Source organism: Pavona decussata, unplaced genomic scaffold, assembly GCF_977016875.1.
Source record: "Pavona decussata unplaced genomic scaffold, jaPavDecu1.1 SCAFFOLD_106, whole genome shotgun sequence".
NCBI lineage: Eukaryota > Metazoa > Cnidaria > Anthozoa > Scleractinia > Agariciidae > Pavona > Pavona decussata.
In genome coordinates, this window is record NW_028145520.1 from 295,819 (window position 1) to 306,912 (window position 11,094).

Here is an 11,094-nt window from a genome sequence, read left to right on the forward strand (position 1 = left end):
TGTAATGCCGTAGTTGAACTGAATGATCAGCCATGCATGTTGACTAGGTTTGGCTCACAAATTCTTAACCAAAGTAACCAAAAGCAGGCAACTGTGTGAAAGATCAAAACAGATGGAGAGATAGAAGTTTTTGCCAGCTGCGAAAGAAAGGAAGAGAATGTTGATGGAAAAGTGAATGATTGCCGGTTTCGACAACCGACGGGCATTTGCATGGAGTCTGAAAGAGTCACTTACATCTGTAATGCCCAGACAAATTCCATGCAGATCTGCACTGAAATGGTCCGGTGTGCTGAATTTCTTAACTTCATTGATCAGCTTTTTTACCCTTTTTCTATCCATTCCAAAGGAGGATCCATTGATCAGTTTTTTTACCCTTTTTCCATCCATTCCGAAGGAGGAAGTTACCCTATTAAGTCTGCCGATGAAGAGCTCTCACTTGTCCACCAATGCAAAGAGCTTCTGGACAGGAACACCAACGATACCAGGATGAGAACTGGCATTACAGGCGCAATTAATGAACCTCAGCGTCATGTTTCTACCAACACTGTGGCCTCAGTTGCTCTTCTTGAATTGGGGCTGCAGAGATTGTATGATAATTTACAACCACTCAATTACAGTATAACAAATCTCCTGTATGACGTATGACACTGGACGTAGAAAATTGTCACTCCATTGTGCACGTCAAACAGGTGAGCATGTCCATAGTGGAATATAGTACATCCTCTGGACTAACAATGAAAGAATCTGTTAAAAGGGTAACACAATGGGTGGTGTATTACAACACAAGTTGAACCAGAAATTGGTACCCGAAACCAGAGGAGACAATACCGTTTTCAAAAGTGCCTTCAATGAAACCAGTCCCCATTGTCGAAAGCAAATTGAAACATCATGTGGGATTGTGCTTCAGTGTATGGAGCTGCAGTACGAAAGTGCAGTGTAGTGCTGTATAGTGCACCAAGAGACAACAATGGCGAGGCATGGTACTCTACCAGAGTTCATGTATCGAGAACACTATATCAATCTTGACAAACCAACTGATCTCTTCAAGGAGGTTAACCAAGATGTACAGGTACCTGGAGGACCTGGAGAGGACAATCGAACTGAAGAACAACCCGTAGACGAATCTGGAGAAGAGCCTGAGCCGACGAAAGCAGTGAGGAGGATAATGAAGGAGCCAGCAACGAAACCTTAAATTACTTTGAAGGAGAAATTGGGAGCTCGACAACCTTTCTGCTAGGGATAAGGTCACCCTTTGGAAGAGCCATTCGATTCAACAATCGCCTTCTTTCATGAAATATGTTCCTTTCATAGTGGTCTGAAAATGTCATAAAATACCGTGTTCATCCGTGTATAATGCACACTTTTTCCGACTTTTACTGTTCGAAATTTAGGCTGTTCATTATACACTAAAAATATTGTGCAGTGTAGGTGTCTCATCTACTTTTTCTTGCGGTGATTGTTTATATTTTTGCGGTGCTACAGTATTCAGAGCCCCCAAATGACCCCTCTACTGGAACATGGAAAGCAAGGAGAAAGAAATTTTGTTTGTTAAACAGAGGAAAATAACAAGTAATTCAAGGCAAGCAATAGGTATTGTAGTGTCATGAATAACAATTTGATGTGTTAATGAGCTGGAATGTATAAAGCGCGAGAATGTGTCATGTGCGGAAATGTGTGGATTACATTTATGAATAATTATGTGTCAACGGTATATAAGTTAGAGTGAATTATCATTAAAGTTGTTCTAGTTGTGATCTCTAAACCGACATACCTGAGACTCTACAGGTATTACACACAATGACTTGGATTCCTGTATATTCCTGTATAAGGTGCTTTCAAAAAAAGGTCTTAAAGAAAGAAAAATATACCATTCATAATTTTTTACAGGAAAAAAGTCCTTTGATACTAAAGAGCATCCCAAGTGAAATCCCCTCAAAACCGAAATCTCTAGAGGAACTTGAACAAATCTTATTGCTCAATGCATCGTTCTCGCAAAAAAAATAGTTGTTATGCCCAACAGCGATGGCAAATTAAAGGCGCTATTTTTAATGTCCCTGTAGATTGTGATCAGCCGTGAAATGTTTTGCCTAGACCCCTGTTATGTTATTATGTTAAAACTAAAAATAAAGCTTGCATTTAGAGGTCGTGTCTATAACAGTCAATATTAAAAAAAAACATTGACACAAATGTCACTGAATTACAGCCGCCAACTAGTCCACAAAATGATTGCAAAGTGCCTGGCATCAGTGATGTACCTTACCACCAGAAAGCAACAGGTGATCATTGAATGAATTTAGAGCACCCTCTGTTAATATATGCTTCAAGTCAGTTCTACTAGATTATCCTATAATTGTAGAACAAAATAGCAGTTACTAAAATTCGTAATGAGGCCTTTTATCATTTACATAATATAAGGTGTATTAAGAAGTATTTTTCTCGTGATTCTTTATTGACACTTATTCATGCATTTATTACTAATCGCTCAGACTGTATGGTTTACCCAAGTCACAGATTGTTAAATTTCACCATTTTCAGCGAGACTTGCTATGAATATGAACATCGGCAAGTATTCTCATATTACACCAGCACTTCATGATCTTCACTAGCTACCAGTACACGATCGTATTCATTTTAAGATATTAGCCTCAGCTTTAAAGGAAATTGACCAGTTAGCGCCACCATATATTAGTGATTTATACATTAAAAATACATTATTTCTGGAGAAATTGAGAAACTCTTAGCAAAATCTGTGCCAACACACCCCCAACACAGAACGCACCTCAGATTTGAGCTTAAAGGTACTCGTTGTGGTACTCGGTTGTCTGGATTCAATTCCAATGCCTGGCATTTTGCCAGCTAACATTGCAGACCTGAAGAGACAAGTTCCTGAAACCCCGTTAGATGGACTATTGCAGCCACTCCAACAAGTAGCATCCCATACGACCCCATGCTAGTCTGACCCAAGTCAAGTGATAGCTCAGCAACATGATGGATGGCAGTGCCCAGGCACATCAATGTCAGGAACCTCAGAAATGTTTCTAAAGCCAGCCAGGTCTGCTGAAATGGAAGGAGATGGAAATGAAATTGAAACCAGTCTGAGGGAAAATAACTGCACTTCAAATATCTAACAAAGCAACATACACAGTGATATGTTCAAAGGCCATTAAAAGTGCACGGCATCCCAAAGCCAAGTGTGTGATGAAGAAGAGGAGTACCTTCAGGAGGCAACAAAAGAAAGTACGGCCAGAGAGTTCCAAGAGTGAAGGTCAACAAGAACTATTAGTTGTCTGATTTTAGGCATAAATCATGGTATTCGACCATATTTTTAATCTACATGTGTTCCAAACCTTTTCCTTCTTTGCTACTCTTTAATTTATTTCTGACTAGGTTGATAGCCAAGATCCCTTGTTACTTGTGTCCTTCCTTCCCTCCTTTTCTTGTTTTGTTGTTGTTTTTGGGCTAACCATATGTTGTTGCATAAAATTCCAGAAAACTAATAAACCTACTCTAAATAATTGATCCACAGTTTATATAGGGCATCACATTAAGCGGGTGTGGATTCTAAAGTTTGTAATACAAATTTGACACCATCAGCGCTTATTCATAACGTCAACAAATCAAAATGCGTGCAAGCCAGAAAAAAGTCACATTGAAACCTTCTAAATTCATGGGCTATTAAAGTGGATTTCTCTGCCAGGCTAAATGCAGCTGTAACTGGTTACAGGAAGCTGAAACCTTGACAGTGTTTTGCTTTCCTTTATGGTTTCACTTGTTCTTCGCAGGCTTGATAACAGTTCAAAGATAGGTTAGGACCTCCTTCCTTACATGTAGAGTGCTATTTGAGACTCACTTCGGTGCTCAAGGTTAAAATATTAGAGGAATTTAGAATTTTTTCTTGAAATCCCGTGTGATTTCTCGAACAAGATGCTGGAATGGAAGCTTGTCGATCAGCAATTCCCCTCGATTTCTGATAAGGACGGATTTCTCAAAGAGCCACTGTACTGGGCCTGTAACTGTGAGGTTTCTTCATGCTGCCAGTAGCTGGAGCACTTTTCCACACGACCTTGGTGGCTACCTGTTTGCGAGGAGCTTTTCCACAGGTTGACTTTGGAGCTGTTTGCTTGGTACGAGCATGACTTCTAACAATGATCACAAAGACTAATTCGATCAAAAAAATTTGTCAACACAGGAGCAGAACTTGAGCTATCAAGTTGTTTTCAATTTAACTTGAAATTTAACAGGCAAAAATCACCACGTGTTTTTTGACAATTTCTTTTTGTCAAAGTTGTAGAAGATCTGCTGGAGGACGGTATTTACTCCTGTGGAATGACAAGAGCGAACAGGAAAGACTTTCCCAAAGAACTTGTGGCGACAACTCATGAAGTCAAACCTTTGCTGCAAAGGGAGCCAATTTTTCGCCACAGAAACAATCCTGTTGCGACGCTGTGAAAGAACAAGAAAGTAGTCCATTTTCTAGGTACTCAGTGTAATCCAGTGGGAAACGACAAAGTCAATCGTAAACAACCTGATGGCACAGTTATTCAAGTACAAAGTGTGTTGTTTGTCAAGTTCTACAACCAAAGCATGGGTGGCGTGGATCTTCACGAACAGATGCCTGGATACTATGCAATTGGTAGAAGATCAAGGAAATGGTGGTGGTATCTTTTCTGGTTCTGTGTTAAACGCGACAAATCACTGATAAAGGTCGCAGCTCAAGTTTCGAGTGGAACTATCAAAGTGATAGTGACTATCGGTGACTTCTGCAGTCAAGGAAGAACGGCAAGTGCTGGTCAGTTGGAGGTCGGCCACTGGCCTGTTGCCCTCATGAAAGGACGTTGTAAATACTGCCTAAAACAAAAGACGACATTTTCAGGATAGAATGCCAACTGTGTAGCAAGCGAGTTTGTTAAAAACGTTTTCCAAATCACATTGATGACCTGGCCTAAATATGTCACAAGAGTGCACAATTCAAACTGCAGTGCAAGAACATGTCTCTCTTTCTTATAATATTCTGAACTCCAAACACTGTTGACTTTAAAGAGATACTCTAGACCCCACAACAAAATTTCATGAAAAGATAGCTTATGACCTTGTTTTAACCACCAGCCGTTTCCAGAGGTTTTTCAAAATTCAGCAAAATTGGCAAAGTGGTTATTTCCTACCCCATGTGCAGTAAAAATACATAACTTACAGGGCAAAAAAAAACAACACCCCTTTAGTCTAAGATAGTTAAAATTACTAATTATGGTATAAAATAAATTAGTTGCCAATTCAAAAATCAATGAAATTTGATCCGCGCGTCACATGGATAAAATCTGATCCGTCTCGAGAGCATGTGTTTGTTTACGCGAAATTACACAGTTGTCACGTTTTCTCAATGAAAATAAAAAGAAATACACACAGAAAGCTTTCCTAAATGAACAGTTTATTCAGAAAAGTCTGCTTACGCCTTAGAAAGAAACCCGTATAATTATAAATGCGAGACAAGCGACGCGCAAGCGATTTGAAGGAACAACAACTCCAATTCGAAGCGAATTTATCGACCCGTGCGGGGCACATTTTTCAAATATTTTGCAAAAACTGTTCAGAGTACAAAAAATCGGTCAATTAAAATAGTATTTCAGTACAAATTCACAATCAAACCTGCAATTTTTTCGCTCTTGAATTCCCAGAAGTACTCTAAATTTTCTCAGAAAGTCCATGGCCTGAATTATGATTTAAGCTGTCCGCTCGCTCGTCGCCTGGATAAAACAACGATTCGTACTGGAAGCGCAGTTTCTTCGCCGTTATTTCTCGGATTTTCGCTGTCGAAACTGTTGAGTATTCCTCAGCAGTTCTTCTTTCGATTTACCATTTAGAAAAGACGTGTTTTCCTTCGTGGCCCACGAGGGGAAAAAAATTGAAATTGGACCTAAGACCTAAAAATATATGCGCAGTAAGTGGATTCTGATTGGTCAGTCCTTTCTGAAGGCAATGAGAATAATAGGGGACAAAAAATCTCTTCTAGGGAGGGGTAGGGACCGAGCGCGGACCGAGCGCGAGGATGCCCAAAATCACGGCCGGTTTTGGCCAGCACGGTGCGTTAACGGGTTAAGATACTGGCAAAAAGTAAAGTGAGTTCTATTATTTGCCATCAAATGGGCAAAGTTTCTCGTCATGCAGTTCGAATGCAGTGCTTTGGCTGAAAAACCGGAAATGACGTAGAAAGAACTCGCCCAACCCTTTCCGGTTAGATTTCCACACGTTTCTTCGTCATGATTTGGTCATTGACTTGTTTTATTTCTTTTAAAATCATTTTTTATTTCAAGGTTTGTTGAAAATTTAAAAATGCAACATCGCTGTATAGCTGGTGGGTGTTCCAATACCCATAAGGACAGATTAAGTCTTCATCAGTGGCCTGACGATCCCAAATTTTCAAGGCTTTGGACGAATGTCATGAAAAATACTTGATCTGATTTTATTAACCCTAAGAAATCAACTAGACTTTGCAGTGCTCATTTCACTGAAGATTGCTTTGAAGCACAAACAGCCATAATCAAGTATATGGGTTTAAAGATGAAGCCATTCATTAAAATTGATGCAGTTCCAACCATATTCAAAAGTGGTCCACTTAAAACGAAAATACAACGATTAGAGGAGGACAGCACTCACAAGGTGACACAGGCTGAAAAGACATCACTGCAGCGAGGGGCATACAGAAAACGAGAAGCTGCTCGCGTATGTTTTGACAAAACTGAGTCAAACCTACTTTTATGATGAAACTCATGGTTAAACTACAAATAAGCAAATAAAAACTAACCTTTGTCTTGTTTATCTGATCTTTGAAAAGATAATCGCTGATTGGCAAAAAGAAGAAGGTTCCACTTCCAGCGCAGTTGATGTTGATTACTCAACAAAAGGTATAGAATTGGTTCCTAGAGCACAAGAGGCCTCTGCGCAAACCGAGCATACAAGGAAAATGTCTCTGTACAATTTCGGAGCAGACATACTTGGAAAGGCAAGTTAAAATTTACACAATTTGTAAAAAATGTCTATTTAAGTTGTACTCAAATGTGGGATGCATCCTGGACTTCTTAAATACTTCAGACGTAAATCTTTTTTGGTGTTATTCGCAGGTATTCTAAAGAGTATTCCCACCAAGACCCAAGGCACACAATGTACTCTTCTCAAAGATTTATTTGTGGCATCAACTCCATGCCAGAGCAAGGATGAATTATCGGAAGAAGAAGACAGGGATGCTGATGATGACCCCTTGTATGCCACTGAACCTGATGAGGAATCGGACGAGGATGCAGATTTTAATGACTTTGATGATTGTCTGTATGAGTGAGTTACACAGACAAAAAATGTTGTTTGCCTCCAAACGATGCTTTTGGTGCAAAGTTAACACTTAAACCCTTATTTTTTTCTTTTACAGAGAGTCTCCACAAAATGCTCCTGCTCATCAACAAAAACTATTTCTGGTGACGGAGTCATCACTTTTTTACTTATTTCGATTTTGCCCTGTTTGCAGGTCGGAATGGGAAAGGGCAATAACCTTACCAATTGGTTGATTTTGAGGTTCGCTTAAAATGTTTAATTCCACGCGCGGAAACTTTAGTAATTACGTGTCGCAATAGATCTTATTTTAGTTACTTATTAATGTAGCTCTATATATACCGCCACGCACGTGGTTGAGACAATTATTTTATGAGTGATTCGCTCTGTGTAAAGCTAGTTAATCCTTATACTTGTGATTGTGAAGTTAAATTTTTTCAACAAACATGTCTGAATCCAAGTACAACCTTCGTTCTAGTAAGCAACTCGATTACGCCATGATACACGCTGGGAAAGGTGTACAAGTCCCGACATTTGGATTTTCTCCCGATCCTCATCCTCTCTCATCCCCAGTCGGAGATACCACGCCTCACGACTACCAAGCACACGATTTCACCAAAATGAAACGTCTGTTTGAGGAAGCAAAAGAAAGAAACAAAGTCCTGGAGGAGTCCTCCCAGCTTGAGCAAATGAGGAAAGAACTGGAGGCGCTTCGCCTGCGCAATGCTATGTTGGACAAGCGTGCTGATCAGGATAAAAAGAAAACCACGCTAAAAGATCTGCGCACCAACCAGCTCATGCCTTCTAAAGTGGAACAGTTTCTTTCCCAGCTAGACGACAGTAGCAGTGAGGAAAGTGAGGATGACGACAAGACTGAAAAGAAATCTACTGGAGGTAGGAGCCACACTTTAAGGTCAGGGAAGGCCAGTAAATTAACTAGCCGCGTGGTCAACCCTCAGTTATGGCCCCACAGCCATTTGAGTTTGTCATATGTTTCTAAGGACAAAACATATGATGATCTAACACTGGCTGAATTTGCAGCCGGATACGCAGCTATTCTCCAAAGGCCTAACCTCCCACCACAAGAACTTTGCGCCCGCATTGTTCATCTTTGCTCTCTGATGTATTTGGCCACACAGTTCACTTGGTATTTGGTCCGCGATCTTCATGCGGGCATGCTTTTTGCAATCGAAATGTGGTAGGGCTGATTGGGGAGATTCGTTTACTCACTTGGAGTGGGGAGATTCGTTTACTCATTTGGAGTCAAGGATCCTTCAAGCCCCACTAAAACCATCATCTCGGGCAGGGGCTTCGCGCACCGACGGCTCTACTGCGGTCTTCTTTTGCCGTGATTTTTAACATGATGTCTGTAAGTTAAACAAAGAACCCTACGGTACTCTTCGGGGAGAACCTGCAGCCCATTTGTGCTCGGTGCTGGGTGGACATGCGTGTTGCTACTCGTCATACAGAATTTTCGAAAGAATGTCCTTTGGCGGTGGAAAAGGATTCCCACTCTTCCAGAACGACTGCCCCCTGACTAGAACTTTTAGAGCCGCTAAATCACGACTCGTCTTGTTTTCAAGACTCAAGACTTTCCGTTTCAGACTTTAAACCAGACTCTAGACTTTGTTCATGTTTTCAAGACTTTCTATCTTCTGTGGAAGATAAGTGTTATCTAGACTCTAGACTTAGCAGGGTGGTTCACTCTGATCCTGGGAGTGCGAGTGCCACACTCTTGCCTTCCTCGCAAGTTACGGTTCCATTAGTTATTGATGATAATTTACTGTTTGCTCATCGCTGCATGTAGTGCAGCCTAGTATTAGCTCTAGTTTAAGTTCTAGCATGGATATTTCGTCCCAATCGTTCGTTACCCCAGACGCACTTCCTTTCGAGCCAAATTTCTGTCACATTACATAATCAAGTTTACGTATTCCGATGTGGAAGTTTGTGACTTCTTAGAGTTTGGGTGGCCCATCGGTTACGATTATCATGGGGTTTTACCTTCTGGTGTACTAGACTTTCCGTCCGCCATTGACACCTACCTCTCAACGGAACTTGCGTTACGTTCCATTTGCAGTCCATTTGCACGCAATCCTTTTGTGGCGCCTATCGCCTTGTCTCCATTGAACTCAGTTCCAAAGCCGGACAGCAATGAACGTCGGTTTATTAAGGACCTCAGCTGGCCAGTTCGTCTGTCAATGACGGAATTTCTAAAGACTTCTTTTTGGGTGAACCTGTGTCGTTAACTTATCCCACTGTAGACGACATCGCGGAGTGTATCGTTCAGCTGGGGCCGGGTTGTTAGTTGTTCAAATGTAATCTAAAACGTGATTATCGTCAGTCGCCAGTAGATCCTTTCAATTATCCTTTGTTGGGATATTCGTGGCGGGACAAGTTGTTTTTTGACGTTCGATTGCCAATGGGTCTCCGGTCCGCTGCTATGGCTTGCCAGCGAGTCACGAACACGGTATGTTTTATGCTCTCGCTGGTCGGTTGCAACGTTTTGAGTTATTTAGACGATTTCATGGGGATTTCTGCGCCGGCACCGCCTTCGCCGATTATGCGCTCACTGGTTCGTCACTCTAGGTCTTAGGGTTACAAGAGTCGTCTCACAAGGCTTGCCCTCCGTCTACTCGAGTTACTTGTCTCGGAGTTCTCTTCGACACGATAAATTTTACTGTGTCTGTTACGCCGGACAGACTGTTGGAATTGCAAACGGATCTGTTACCTAAGTGGCTCACTAAAAGGTCCGCGACCAAAACTGAGCTACAATCTCTGATAGGCAAACTTGCCTTTGTTTCCAAATGGGTTTGGCCGGGTCGTTTGTTTCTAACTCGCATTCTGGACACTTTGCGTTCCTTGCGGCGCAATCATCATTGGGTCAAGTTATCGGCCGAATTTCGGAAAGATATCCGCTGGTGGATGCGGTTTATCAACGTTTACAATGGTGTATTTCTTATTCCCACGCAATTGTGGTCTGCGCCCGATAGTAATTTTTCTACCGACGCCTGTTTGACGGGTTGCGGGGGTATGTCATCTGAGCAGTATTTTCATGTCGCATTTCCACCGGAAGTTCTCCTTCAATTCACTGGTATTCATCTTCTTGAGGCCTTAGCTATCGTTCTAGCTCTTCGACTCTGGGGTCGTTATTGGCGCGGACTACGGATTATGGTTTACTGCGACAATTTTTCCGTTGTCAGTTCCTTAAACTCCGGTCACGTTCAGGATAAATTGTTAGCAGCTTCTTTGCGACAAATTTGGTTTCTCGCCGCAGTGCAGTATTGGTAAGTATTTGATTATTTGCTTGCAGACAAATTTCGTTGGTATATTTGCGCAGGGATTTTCTGCCAATCTTTATGGTTGGCAACCATGCAGTTACAAGGCTGTACCACGTCTGGAACACGTTTTGCGTTCAAGCCATAAAAGGGTTGAAACTCTAAACACTATCAAGTCATAGAAATTATAAGCTCAGCTACGTTTAAGTGTGTTTAAGAACGGTTTGCTGTAAGGACCGACTAAGCGTATACAAAATAGAAAAAACCGATTTCCCCAAACTTTGCCAGACTAAAGGGCTTAGTGAACTACTTCTAAAAATATATGTTTCATTTTGTTTAGAGCTTTATTTATTTTGGGGGAATTTTTTTAAGATTTTACCCATGGAGACGGGCTAAAATCACGCCGAAGTAGGCACTTTTGTAGAAGCTCCCTTTTATACAAGGAGCCTTTTCTAGAAAAGATTAACCCAACAGAAGGAACAATTTTATTTTCTTAGATGAC

The 11,094-nt window shown here is 41.2% G+C and overlaps 2 pseudogenes across 1 annotated transcript; both read left to right on the top strand.

Annotated features, from left to right (window-relative positions):
• The first annotated feature begins 6,215 nt into the window (after positions 1-6,215).
• On the top strand, positions 6,216-7,341 carry LOC146471078 (uncharacterized; annotated as a pseudogene). Its single transcript, XR_014866868.1, has 3 exons — positions 6,216-6,717; positions 6,830-6,997; positions 7,116-7,341. The product of XR_014866868.1 is annotated as an uncharacterized LOC146471078 (transcript).
• Positions 7,342-7,763: 422 nt separating this feature from the next.
• LOC146471079 (uncharacterized) lies at positions 7,764-10,605 on the top strand (annotated as a pseudogene).
• Positions 10,606-11,094: the final 489 nt, after the last annotated feature.